Source organism: Musca autumnalis, unplaced genomic scaffold, assembly GCF_047663935.1.
Source record: "Musca autumnalis isolate F117 unplaced genomic scaffold, ASM4766393v1 scaffold_3, whole genome shotgun sequence".
In the NCBI taxonomy this organism is placed as follows: Eukaryota; Metazoa; Arthropoda; class Insecta; order Diptera; family Muscidae; genus Musca; species Musca autumnalis.
Window position 1 is genome coordinate 18,816,143 of NW_027411866.1, and position 12,031 is coordinate 18,828,173.

The 12,031-nt window shown below is 32.9% G+C and overlaps 1 protein-coding gene across 2 annotated transcripts in view; it reads left to right on the forward strand.

The window, feature by feature from the left end:
* The first annotated feature begins 158 nt into the window (after positions 1-158).
* Proc-R (Proctolin receptor) overlaps positions 159-12,031 on the forward strand; it is a 148,374-nt gene continuing 136,501 nt past the window's right edge. The window contains exon 1 of one of the 2 annotated variants that reach the window (XM_073979253.1): positions 159-901. The gene's annotated coding sequence lies outside the window, so the exon portion shown is untranslated. The remainder of the gene's footprint in view (positions 902-12,031) is intronic. The other variant, XM_073979252.1, reaches the window with a different exon arrangement.

Sequence of the window (12,031 nt, forward strand, 5' to 3'; positions counted from 1 at the left end):
CAGAGTGTATCACCCTTATTGTTTTCTTCTATGCTAAGAGAATCAAATGGGATACCCTGTCTATGTGTATCTCTTAAATTCTGATCTGTGCCGGAGAGTGAGAGAAAACAAAAGCTTTTATGATAATTTGAATATATTCGAAACGTTTACTAACTGTTAGTTAGCAGATTGGATGCTTTTTCAATGGCTAGTCAGCCAACGATAAGAGGACGTTAAACAAGCAAACAAAATTTCGGGCGGTCGTCGGATTTGGCAACACAAAAAGCAAAGGAAGATAAAATGTGGAAAATTAAAATAAATTAATTAAAATAAAATAGTTCTTAAAAAAGTAAAACCAATAAAAACACAACAAAATAATAAAAAAAGTATAGCCATTTAAAATAATAAAATACTTAAAACATGTGTGTTTGAAAAAATCGTTCCAAGCGTTTTTTGTTCTTCGCGAAAAATAAAGTGCCAAAAAATGTCTTATGATGCAAAATTGTGATTTTTGGATATTTTCTTAAAAAAATGTGTGTGTTTTGAAAGCAAAAAGTCACAAAATAATAGATGAGCGTGTAATAATAAATATTTGTATCTTTAAAATGTGTTGTATATAAATAAATAAAAATATATACATATATATGAAAACATGTGTGCAAATCTTTTTGTGTGACAAAGAAAAGAAAAATCAAAAACGATCAATGTTGTTGTTGCTGTAATTTTCTTATAAATTGTAATTATTGTGCATAACTTATAATTGAAAGGTGTGCTTTGGGGTGTTTTGATTTTGTAACAACAACAAAATAAAAAAAATATTATGCAAAATTGATGCTATGCATTTTGTTGAAAATGTTAGTGGATATTGGCATCCATAATCAACAAGAAATATTTCTACATATAATTTAAATATAACTAAAAGGTAATCCATGTTTTTGTTTTTTATTTAACCTTTAATAAACATTGTTTTATTATTATTTGCATAAATGTCAAGTACAGTAGAAGGTATATTTATGCAACTGAGAAGAAGATGTGAAGAAATAGATTTTGATTTTTATGAAAAAACATTTTTTTTGAGGGGTTGTATACAAATATTTATGACCAATACCAAATTTTAAAAATTCTTATTATTGTTTTCACATTTTAACAAAATATTAATAGAAATATTAATTATTTTAATGGTTAAGCCAAGGCAAATTTATATAAGGTATATGAATGAATTACAACAACTGACAAATTTACAAAAACAACATTGTTGTTATTGAAAATTAATTGTCAAAGAAAATATTGAATAATAGGATCGTTCCAAAATTTTTTCAGGAAAACAAATACATTTTGAAAATCCTCTAAAATAGAACAAATTTGAATCAAAATGTAAATATAACGCATTCAGAATTCTCGTAGGTAATTTTTATTACACGTTTATACAATGTTTACATATACGAAATCCACTCGATTTCAACTGTCAATTCCATTGCTCAAACGTCAAATGAAATCGAATCGATTTCAGATTTGCTTTCATTTGACGTATACACAAAGGAATTGAGATATGAAATCGAGTGGATTTCGTAAATGTAAACATAGTATTAGGGTGAAAAGCAGTATTTTATGATAATAAATTTCGAAGTTTCAAATTTCATGAGTAGACCATATTACATTTTGAAAACTAAATTTAAAAAAAGTAAGAATACAGCTGGTTGACACTTCTACCATATATAAATACGCCTTGTGTTAATCTAGCAAAAGAGCGAAATGTCAAAAATTTCATTATTATACAAAAAAAAAAAAAAATGGCATAAAAGTAAAAAAATCTGTAAGAAATATCAAAATTCAAATATCAGTCAATCGGAAGTCAGCGATCTGTTGTCGTGTAAAATGTCCTTAAATTGAATGCTATTCGGCGCAATTTTTCTTCCAAAGACAAAAAAGCTTGAACCAATTTCTAAAGTTTTGTTATAATATAAAACAAGTAAAAAACCTAAAGTTCCGGACCGAACTTAGTAGCAAGGTGCCCGGCCCCCCTCCGAAATATTATTTTTTATACCCTCAACCTTTAGGCTAATGAGGGTAATACACTTTAAAGGTAAAAACACATGAAATACGCCGCTTTTTTCACGCTCAGTTTTATGTAAAGGATTAAAGGCCAAGTACTACCTAATTCAAATGCTATCGAATTCATTTGAAATAGGTGGATTTCTGCCGAGAACACTTTGGCAAGCCGCTTATGTACCTAGGGCTTTAAGGCCTGGGTACATAAACAACCTAGTCGCCTGGTTTTCTTGCCTTGCTTCATTTCGAACTAGGGTGCCCTTTTCTGCTTTATTCTTTTATTTTTATTTTGTCAGAAAAGAAGCGAGGCAAAAAAGCCAGGCCACGAGGCTGCTTATGTACCACGGCACAATAATACAGGTACAACGGCAAAAACAGCTGATTATCACATTAGTTGTCAAAATGCATTATTGGAAATAAAATGACATACAAAAGGTAAACAAGCAATACACAGTAATGCGATATTTTGACGTTTGGTGTGGTAAATTGACCGATTATTGTTATCGATGTAACACCTTCTTATTCCGCCATGTTATGTACCCAGGCCTTTAGATTTGTTGCTGCGAGAAACATGGAATTTATGCTTAAGTCAATTCTGATAAAAGAATGAAGAAATGCAGAGGAAAATTCGAACGGTTGCCCTTTGCCTCTTATCCTTTTACCCGAAGTGACTTATAGGCAGCGTTGCCGACAGTTTTTGATCCGAAATCGTCAAAAAATCGTCAAATCGTCAACAATATTTGAAAAATCGTCAAAAAATCGTCAACATGGTCCAAAACTCGGTTTGGTTACCGTTTAATGCCGTTTTTCGCTGATATTTTTGTGAATGAGACTGACAACATAAGATATACAACCCACAGCTGGCTACACATTGTCATTTTAAATTGTAGCTAACTAGGCGTTTACACCAGACAGTTTGTCTTCAAATACAACTCTGACTAACACATACATACATTTGTCTTTTGTCTCCCAGCTGTCCATCATTTTTTCACAGACAGCCGGGTTAACAAATTTTTGACATTTTCGTAAAAAAGAAGTGATATGATAATTTAAATGTGTTGAAAACAAAAGAATATGTACAAAAACAAAATATGCGAACGGAAAACAAAAGGAAATCTATGATTTTCATTCATAATTTTACAACTGGCAAGTTTTGGGTTTTTGACAATCAATACATGAAGTCAACTGTCCTGTATTTTGTAAACGCAGGGTTAGCTCAAATATCGATTGCTTGACATTGTGACCGTCCATGTTTGTCCGTACACGTACATTTTGGTTGTTGGGCAGTCGAAAACTGGGCAGTCATTCAAAACTGGCTGACAGCTTAAAGAGGGCATAAAGCTGGAATCATATTTTTTTTATAGCAAAATATATATAATTAATAGTTTTTTTAAAGAAGATTTTCATCCATTACCAAAACTAAGTCCCAATTTACATTGGGCGAGTTTACTTGCGGCAATTGTCATTTTGTAGGAGAGAGAGGTGAGGCATATGGTAACCCTTTGCCTCTCAGCACCCTCTCTCACCAACAAACTGACAATTGCCGCAAGTAAACTCGCCTAATGTAAATTGGGACTAAACGAAAATTTTCAACTCATGTAATTTGAATGTGGGGCAAAAAATATGAAATGCCTGTACCTAGATATGCCAGATATGTGCCTAAATATAGCCAATCCGTCTGGAAATTGCTATAAAACAATAAAAAAGCTCAACAATCGAATTTGAAACATTGGCTTCCTTAAAATCTTTCGTGAAACTTTGGTCAAAATGTTGTTGTCGTCTTTTATTTCATGAAATTCTGGATTACGTGAAAAATCGTCATTTTGGACCACAAAATCGTCAAATCGTCATTTTTCAATTTTGGGCCAAAAAATCGTCAAAATGACGATAAATCAGCAAATTCGGCAACACTGCTTATAGGCCATTTATATATGACGTCATTAGCTGGATTTAGCGCATTATTAGGTTTTATTTGCTAAATCCGGACAAAATGGACCAGATTTCCCATACAAAAATAAATCCTCGTATTGAGTGGATTTGTTTTAAATCCGGCATAAATCCTCGTACACAACTCTGTTTTTTTGCAACATGTTGCTAGAAAATACAAAAAGTTGCAAGCTGGCACAAGAAACAAGGTAGATGCATCGGTGAATTGCAACAACCATAAATAATTTAAAATGTCAAAATTTGTAAATAATGCGAACAAAATTAAATTTGCTTTGATATACAAAGTTGATTTTAATCAGCCAAGACTAATATTTACGGTGTCTAAGAGCCTGTTTATGTATGACGATAAGAAAACGAATGCGGAAGAAAAACTACCAAATTTGAGTGTGTATTTCAAATTTTATTTTTGTTTTGAAGCAAAGGCAAATGAAATAATATTTCAAAAACTAAAGTTTGGGTGTCTTTCATGCGCACACATTTTCGTTTCGAAATACATAAACTGGGGTTAAATGATAAAGTAATTATTTTTGTGCTCATTAGTTAGCATTAGTAGCATAATGTGCTAACATTTTCAATATTGAACAATAAATTTGTAATTTGCCGTATGTTTTTAGAGACGAATTCAACTTCTTTTGACGTTTCGATCAGATGGGCTGATGCATTACCTTGGTAATTGTGATATGAACGAAAATCAGCTGACTGTCATATAAATCCTCCAAATGTATATCTAAATACAATGAGATTTGTACTGGATTTATTAAATCAAGTTGATGATTTATGGCTAATCTAAATGAGCTATTAAGCAAGGAGTCCACCAGCTTAAAGGCCTGCGTACATAAGCTGCTTTGCCTGATTGCCTTGCTTTGCTGCTTCAATAAAAAAATAAAAGAACAAAGAAGGCCGACCCAATTTCCAACTGATGGCAACCCAGTTCGAAATTTCGTCTTTATTCTATTATTTTTATTACGTCAGAAATGAAGCAGCAAAGCAAGACAATCAGGCAAAGCAGCTTATGTACGCAGGCCTTAAAGGCCTCGGTACAGAAGCGGCTGACTTTCATGCTTAATGGGTACTTTACACGATATGTTATTTACATACGGGTTGTCACTTTGCATATACAATTTGTATTTAAAAAGTGACAACCCATATGTTAAAAACATATCGTGTAAAGTACCCATAAGTTTTTTCGGGTAAACGAATAAAAAGGGGCAAGACAAATTCGCCTTGGAGCAAAACATCACGCGTGTCAGTTTCCAGTCGATATGCTCTAACGAGTCATCGAAAATTAGACTCCACGGATGGACCATCTGAGACGACGCAGCCAACATCAGATATACATAATCCTAAGAAATGCCAAAGAATGATCTGGGGAACCTGCTTTGTCGAAGGTCACACTTGAGAGGTTTCGCAAAACAAATCGTGTTAAATTAGGCGTTCTACACTAGAGTAAATCTTAATTTAAACGCTTGTTAGACTATGAACTTATACTATGATTTAAACTGTCAATCCCATACAATTTACGTCAAATAAAATCCAGTGGATTTAGAACTACGATTAATTTGACGTATACTACTATACTATGGAGTTGACATTAGAAATCGAGTGGATTTATAAGTCTAAACGTACTATTAGACTATGAACTTATACGATGATTCAGCGCATTATCTTTATTTATTTGCAATATTGGTCTGTTCCAGTACTACAAGAATCTACTAATTTTTACTATTTTTTCCGATAACATAAAGGAAAAAATGTTATCGTAGTAAAAAACAGTAGCTTCTTGCAGGTTCTGGAATAGAGCATATGTATATTGTATGAGAATCACAACATAAATCGACTGGATTTGCTAAACCAAGAATAGTCTAAACGGGGTCTAAAATCCTGAAATTGCTGTATTGGAGAACTCGATCTAAGCACGCCTTAATTAACTCAATTTGCTTCACGAAACCACTCTAGTGTGACCTTCGGCTTTGGAGTCCGATATAAATTGATAGCCTGTTTATATTGTAGCTTTTTGCCGGGTAACTTTCTTTACTAGGCGTTTACACCAGACAGTTTGTCTTAAAATACAACTCTGATAAATACATTTGCCGTTTGTCTCCCAGCTGTCCATCATTTTCTCATAGACAGTCGGGTTAACAAATTGTTTACATTTTTTATAAAAATGTGTGAGATAATAATTGAAATGTGTTGAAAACAAAAGAACATGAACAAAAACAAAATATGTGAACGGAAAACAACTGTTTTTGCAGTTGTCGGGACGCCTACGTCACACAAGCAAGTTTTGATATTTTGACAATCAATACATGAGGTTAACTGTCCTGTCATGTGTAAACACAGGGTTAAAAGGATTTATTTGACGTGTATATATTGCACAAAAACAGCTGATTATCATTCTAGATGTCAAAATGCTTTACTGTGAATAACACTATGTTTAGATGGGGCCATAAAATCCAAGCTGGATCTGACACAACAAACCCCAACTAGGGTTTTAGCCGTTGGGGTCTGCACTTTCAAAAAATCGTCAGCTCAAATTGTTTGCACAAGATTACCATAAAAATGTTGCACAGTGTTATTAAGTACATTGTCTTCATTTTTTGACGACGTTTGCATTGGAGATTTTTGTCGGGTTAACCATGATGCAATTATAAGGTGGCGTAAAACAACCAGCTGATTGGTTTAGATCTTCAAATTTGTTGTTATTGTGAATAAATTGTATGAAAACGTAAACAAACATTTTGACATCTTGAAGGTTGCAATTATGAAGACCATATTGTCTATTACCTATTTGCTGTATTAATTACAATAAATAATTAAATCCAAAATTATCTGATAAATTTATGTAAATCAAAAGTCATTTATTCATTCCTTCCTCTCTCACTCTTTCAAGTTATCAACTTGAAATTTCTCGCTCTCTCCGCGAAACCTAAAAATATGTGTATTTACATATCCGTTAAATTAATCGACCGGTGGTGGACTCTGTCTGAACATTAAATTGAATAACGAGATTTTCATCAAGCTCTTCTTATTTTGTTTTCTTGTTGATAGCTTAAGTAGCATCTCAAGAAACAAAATATAAGTGCACAAAATTAGAATGCTGGCTCTGTCTCTCCGTCCATTGTATGACGATTTCTGTCATATTATTTAAATAGATATGTCGTCTGTCTGTCGGCTTTATTTTGGTTTAGCTTTTGTATGACATTTAGGTCGTCTGACTGACTATAGTGAGTAAACGTATACAAAATAGTTTAGATTAGAGTTTATTAAAAGTTATTAGAGAAAATTATAAAGTCTAAATAGTTTGGTTTTTAAAAGGCCGAAGAAGAGGAAGCGCATAAATGCTGAGAAAATTCTTTGTTCTTTGGGTCATGGAAAAACTATTCATCTGTAAGGTGCTGGACGACTAGATTAGGTTTTTAGCTAAGTTTAGACTTGGTTTACATTTACGAAATCCACTCGATTCCATAGGCTAAACGTCAAATGAAATCCAGATGAGATTTCATTTGACGTTTGAGCTATGGAATTGACAGTTGAAATCGAGTGGATTTTGTAAATGTAAACTTAGCATTAGGAAACTTTTCAGCAAGACCAGATTAGGTTTTTAGCTAAGTTTAGACTTGGTTTACATTTACGAAATCCACTCGATTTCAACTGTCAAATCCATAGGCTAAACGTCAAATGAAATCCAGATGAGATTTCATTTGACGTTTGAGCTATGGAATTGACAGTTGAAATTGAGTGGATTTCGTAAATGTAAACTTAGCATTAGGAACCTTTTCAGCAAGACCAGCTAAACCCAATACTAGAGTCGCATTTACACCAAATAGGTTATAGAAAATGTGTCATTTAAGTTCTGTTCCTTTACCTGCCTGAGGTTACCATTTTTAACCTGCAAAGCGTTCCTTTACTTTAACAAGCATACAATTTATATGCAGTTAACCACTTTTACCATTTTTGCCACTGTTACCATTTTTTTTAAGTAAAGGAACAGACCATTAAATTGTTAATTCTAATGAATATTTGACAAACAAATGACATATTTGGCCCAAAACAATTGCTTTCGGTGCCACTGTGAAAAAGATTTAGCTCATGGTGCAATTAGAAGGTAGTATAATAAGACATGGAAACGTAAGCATCAAATTTGACAGCTTGACGAAATTCCAATCGAAATTGCCTTCGTGATGTATTATTATTTTTGAGATTAAAATCCCACATAAAGACTAAAAGCATGTTTACATTATAGCTTTCAGTAAATTACATTGATTAATTTAAATGTCAACCATGAAATAATACCCCGTTTGCGTTAGACCTCCTTGCCGTGTTAACTTTCTTTATGGGGATTTAGCTTGACCTATACGCAATGGAATTGATATTTGAATCCCAGTGGTTTTATTAAATTTGGTTAAGTGCAAACGCACTATAATAAGGTGGTGGAAACGGTTAACTGATTGGTTTCAATCTGTCAATTTTTTTGTTATTGTGATTAAATTGTATGAAACCGTAAACAAAAATTTTGACAGCTTGAAGAATTTTCGATCAAACACCGTGTTAGAGACGGATTTACAATAAAAAAGTTTTACTAAAACGCTTCATTTAAATTGACGTATTTGCCCAAAACACTTGTTTTTGGTGTCTCTGTGAGAAAGATTTAGCTCATGATGCAATTTATAAGGTAGCGTGATACGGTCAGCTGATATCGTCCAATATGTCAAATACATTGTTATTGCAAATTAATCATATAAATAAACATTTTTGACAGCTTGAGAGAATTTCAACCAATATTGTCGTGTTGTGGTACTATTTACATGACCTTATAAAGTAGACCTTGAATTAGATATTAAAATAATATATTAATTATAGTACGTTTACATTGTTACGGATTTAGTGAATACAGTGGATTTACACTACAAAATCCATTGCATATACGTCAAATAAAATCCATTTATTATTGGTTATCGAGGCAAAATGTAAACATGTGTCATTCTGTGAAGTTAGATGTCACATAACCAACTGAATTACGTAGCTCCCTTTTTGGATTTATTAAGGTTCAATAAAGCTTGGTTTAGTTTATACACTATTACACTATTATAGTACGTTTAGACTTATAAATCCAATCGATTTCTAATGTCAATTCCACAGTATATACGTCAAATAAATCTTAGTTCTTAGTAAATCCATTGGATTGTGTTTGACGTATATTGTATGGGATTGACAGTTTAAATCATATTATAAGTTCATAGTCTAACAGGCGTTTTATATGATGATTAAGTGCATTATCTCGATTTATTTGAAATATATTGTATGAAAATGACAACTTAAATCGAGTGGATTTGCTAAATCTAGCATAGTGTAAACGTACTGTAAAACTCCATTTTTTCCTTAGCGAAGGTGAATATGCAATAAATTAAAAAAATAAATTGTATATCAGTAGATTGTGGCTGGCGGTGGTTCGGTATTCGAAAATACATATTAATGATGTCAGGCAAGGAAGTTTCGAATATCATTTAATTTATATGCCGGAGTTGAGACTCGCACTCGCACTCTTCTTCAAATAAAACTAAATTCTTTACCGATAATAATATGCAGTTATAGAGCTTTTTTGTTTGGCATGACGTTGACATTGAAATTTCAATGAATGAATAAAAAAAGACTGAATGGAAGAAAGAATGATGATAAAATAAAAGTGATATACCTGCAGTTTGTGTACGAATCTGATCAAACATTGTTTTATTTCAAGGAGTTTTGTGTTGTAGATTTGGCGTTGCAGAGCACAAAGTTTCAGCATATTTTTTTAGAAATTCCCAATTTTGGGGATTTTTTTTTTTTGCAAAATTCCATGAAATATTTTTTTTACTTCGTGCAATTCTGGTGATTATCTTTAGAGCTTTTTTCCGGGTTAACCTTCTTTATGAGGATTTTTTTGACGTTTGCGCTATGGAATTGACAGTTGAAACCCAGTGGTTTTATTAAATCCGGTTAAGTGCAAACGGGGTACTACTCTCCAAGAGCAGCATGACATTCTTGCTTTTAGCTCATTTTCATATTCAATTGAATATCTGTCAAATAAATGACGTATTTAGCTAAAACAGGTGTACAAGGTCGGTCAATTACACCATGTTTACAATAGAGCCATTTGTCGGGTTAACTTCCTTTATGAGGATTTCTTTAGGTACATTTTAGGTATGACCTTTTAAACCCACTGGATAAAGTAAATCTAGTTATATGTAAACTTACCGTTACACAAAGTTTACATTTACGAAATCAACTCGATTTCAACTGTCAATTCCATTGCTTAAATGTCAAATGAAATTCAATGGATTTCAGATGAGTTTTCATTTGACGTATACGCAAAGTAATTGACAGTTGAAATCGAGTGGATTTCGTAAATATTTGAATTTTTAACGATTTTTTTTGCAGGTTCGTCACCTGATATAAAATTGTAATTTTTAAGAATATTATTATACCCTCCACCATAGGATGGGGGTATATTAAGTTTGTCACTACGTTTGTAACTACTCGAAATAATCATTGTAGACCCCACAAAGTATATATATTCTTGATCAGCGTGCAATTCTACATCGATATAGCCATGTCCGTCTGTCCGTCTGTGGAAATCACTCTATCGTCCGAACGGATTGACGTAGGTTGATGAAATTTTGGGAAAATATGTTATATTTACGTAGGACTTTTGGTATTGAAAGCGGGCTATGTAGGTCCACGCTTTCGTATAGCCCTCATACAAAATGACTCGTGACGCGTCTTCGTTTTAAGGAATTTTTAAGATATTTGGTCCATTTTACCACCGAATTGGTTGTAATTTGGTACTTTGTATCTCCAGAGGCCAAAAAATATTCCTACCAAAGTTGGGTTATATAGGTCCACGTTTTGGTATAGCCCCCATATAAGGCCCCATATAAAGTACGCGTCGTTTTAATATATTTTGAATGTATTAGACCCATTTGACCACAGAATTGGTTGTAATTTGGTATTTTGTGTCTTCAGAGGCCAGAAAACATTCCTACCAAAGTTGGGTTATATAGGTCCACGTTTTGGTATAGCCCCACATAAGGCCCCTTATAAAGTACGCGTCATTTTAATATATTTTGAATGTATTAGACCCATTTGACCAAAGAATCGGTTGTAACTTAGTATTTTGTGTTTCCAGAGGCTAAGAAACATTTCTACCATAAAATGTTTATATAGGTCCACGTGTTGATATAGACCCCATAATACAATATCTTCCGATTTTCGATATTTTGAACGTTTTTGCCTCATTATCACACCTAGATGGCTGAAATTTGGTATTTAGTCTTCTTTAGGCGTATAAAACTTTCCCCCAGAAATTTGTAGGTATAGGTCTACGCCATCATATAGCCCCCATAGAACGGTACCTTCCGAATTTCGGTATTTTGAAGGTTGTGGCCACATTAATCCACCGAAATGGCAGAAATTTGTGGTGGAGGGTATAAAAAGTTCGGCCCGACCGAACTTAACGCTTTTCTTACTTGTTTATCTTATTGTGATAAATCTTACTCGTCTTTAAAATCATCCTCAACAGGTTATTTGTATGTTTCACATTGCGGATAATTGATGTCGTTACTTGTACGCCACAATGCCTAGGGAGGAATGTTCTTTAGTTTCCGTTTAATAATGGAAATAGTGGTTTAACAATCGACTAGTTTTTAATATTTTGTTCTCTATGAAGTTATATTAATTTTATTTCAAATCATCCTCTACTAGATATTTTTTGGCACCACATAACGTATAATTGATGTCGTTACTTATACGCAACAATGCCTATAAAAATCTCTTCTTTTAACGTTCCTTTGAATTGTGGAAATGGTGGTGTATTTTTGAGATTATAATTTCAAATCATTCCCTACAAATTCTACAAGATATTTTTGTTACCATAAAAGGTACCACAAAGTGTATGATTGATGTCGTAACTTTTACGCCAAAATGTCTACCAAATCAGCAATTTTTTCAAAGCATTCTCTGCGAGGTTTGTATTTGTTACTACAGAAATAAACGGGCAATATTATTTTAAAGTGTCCTC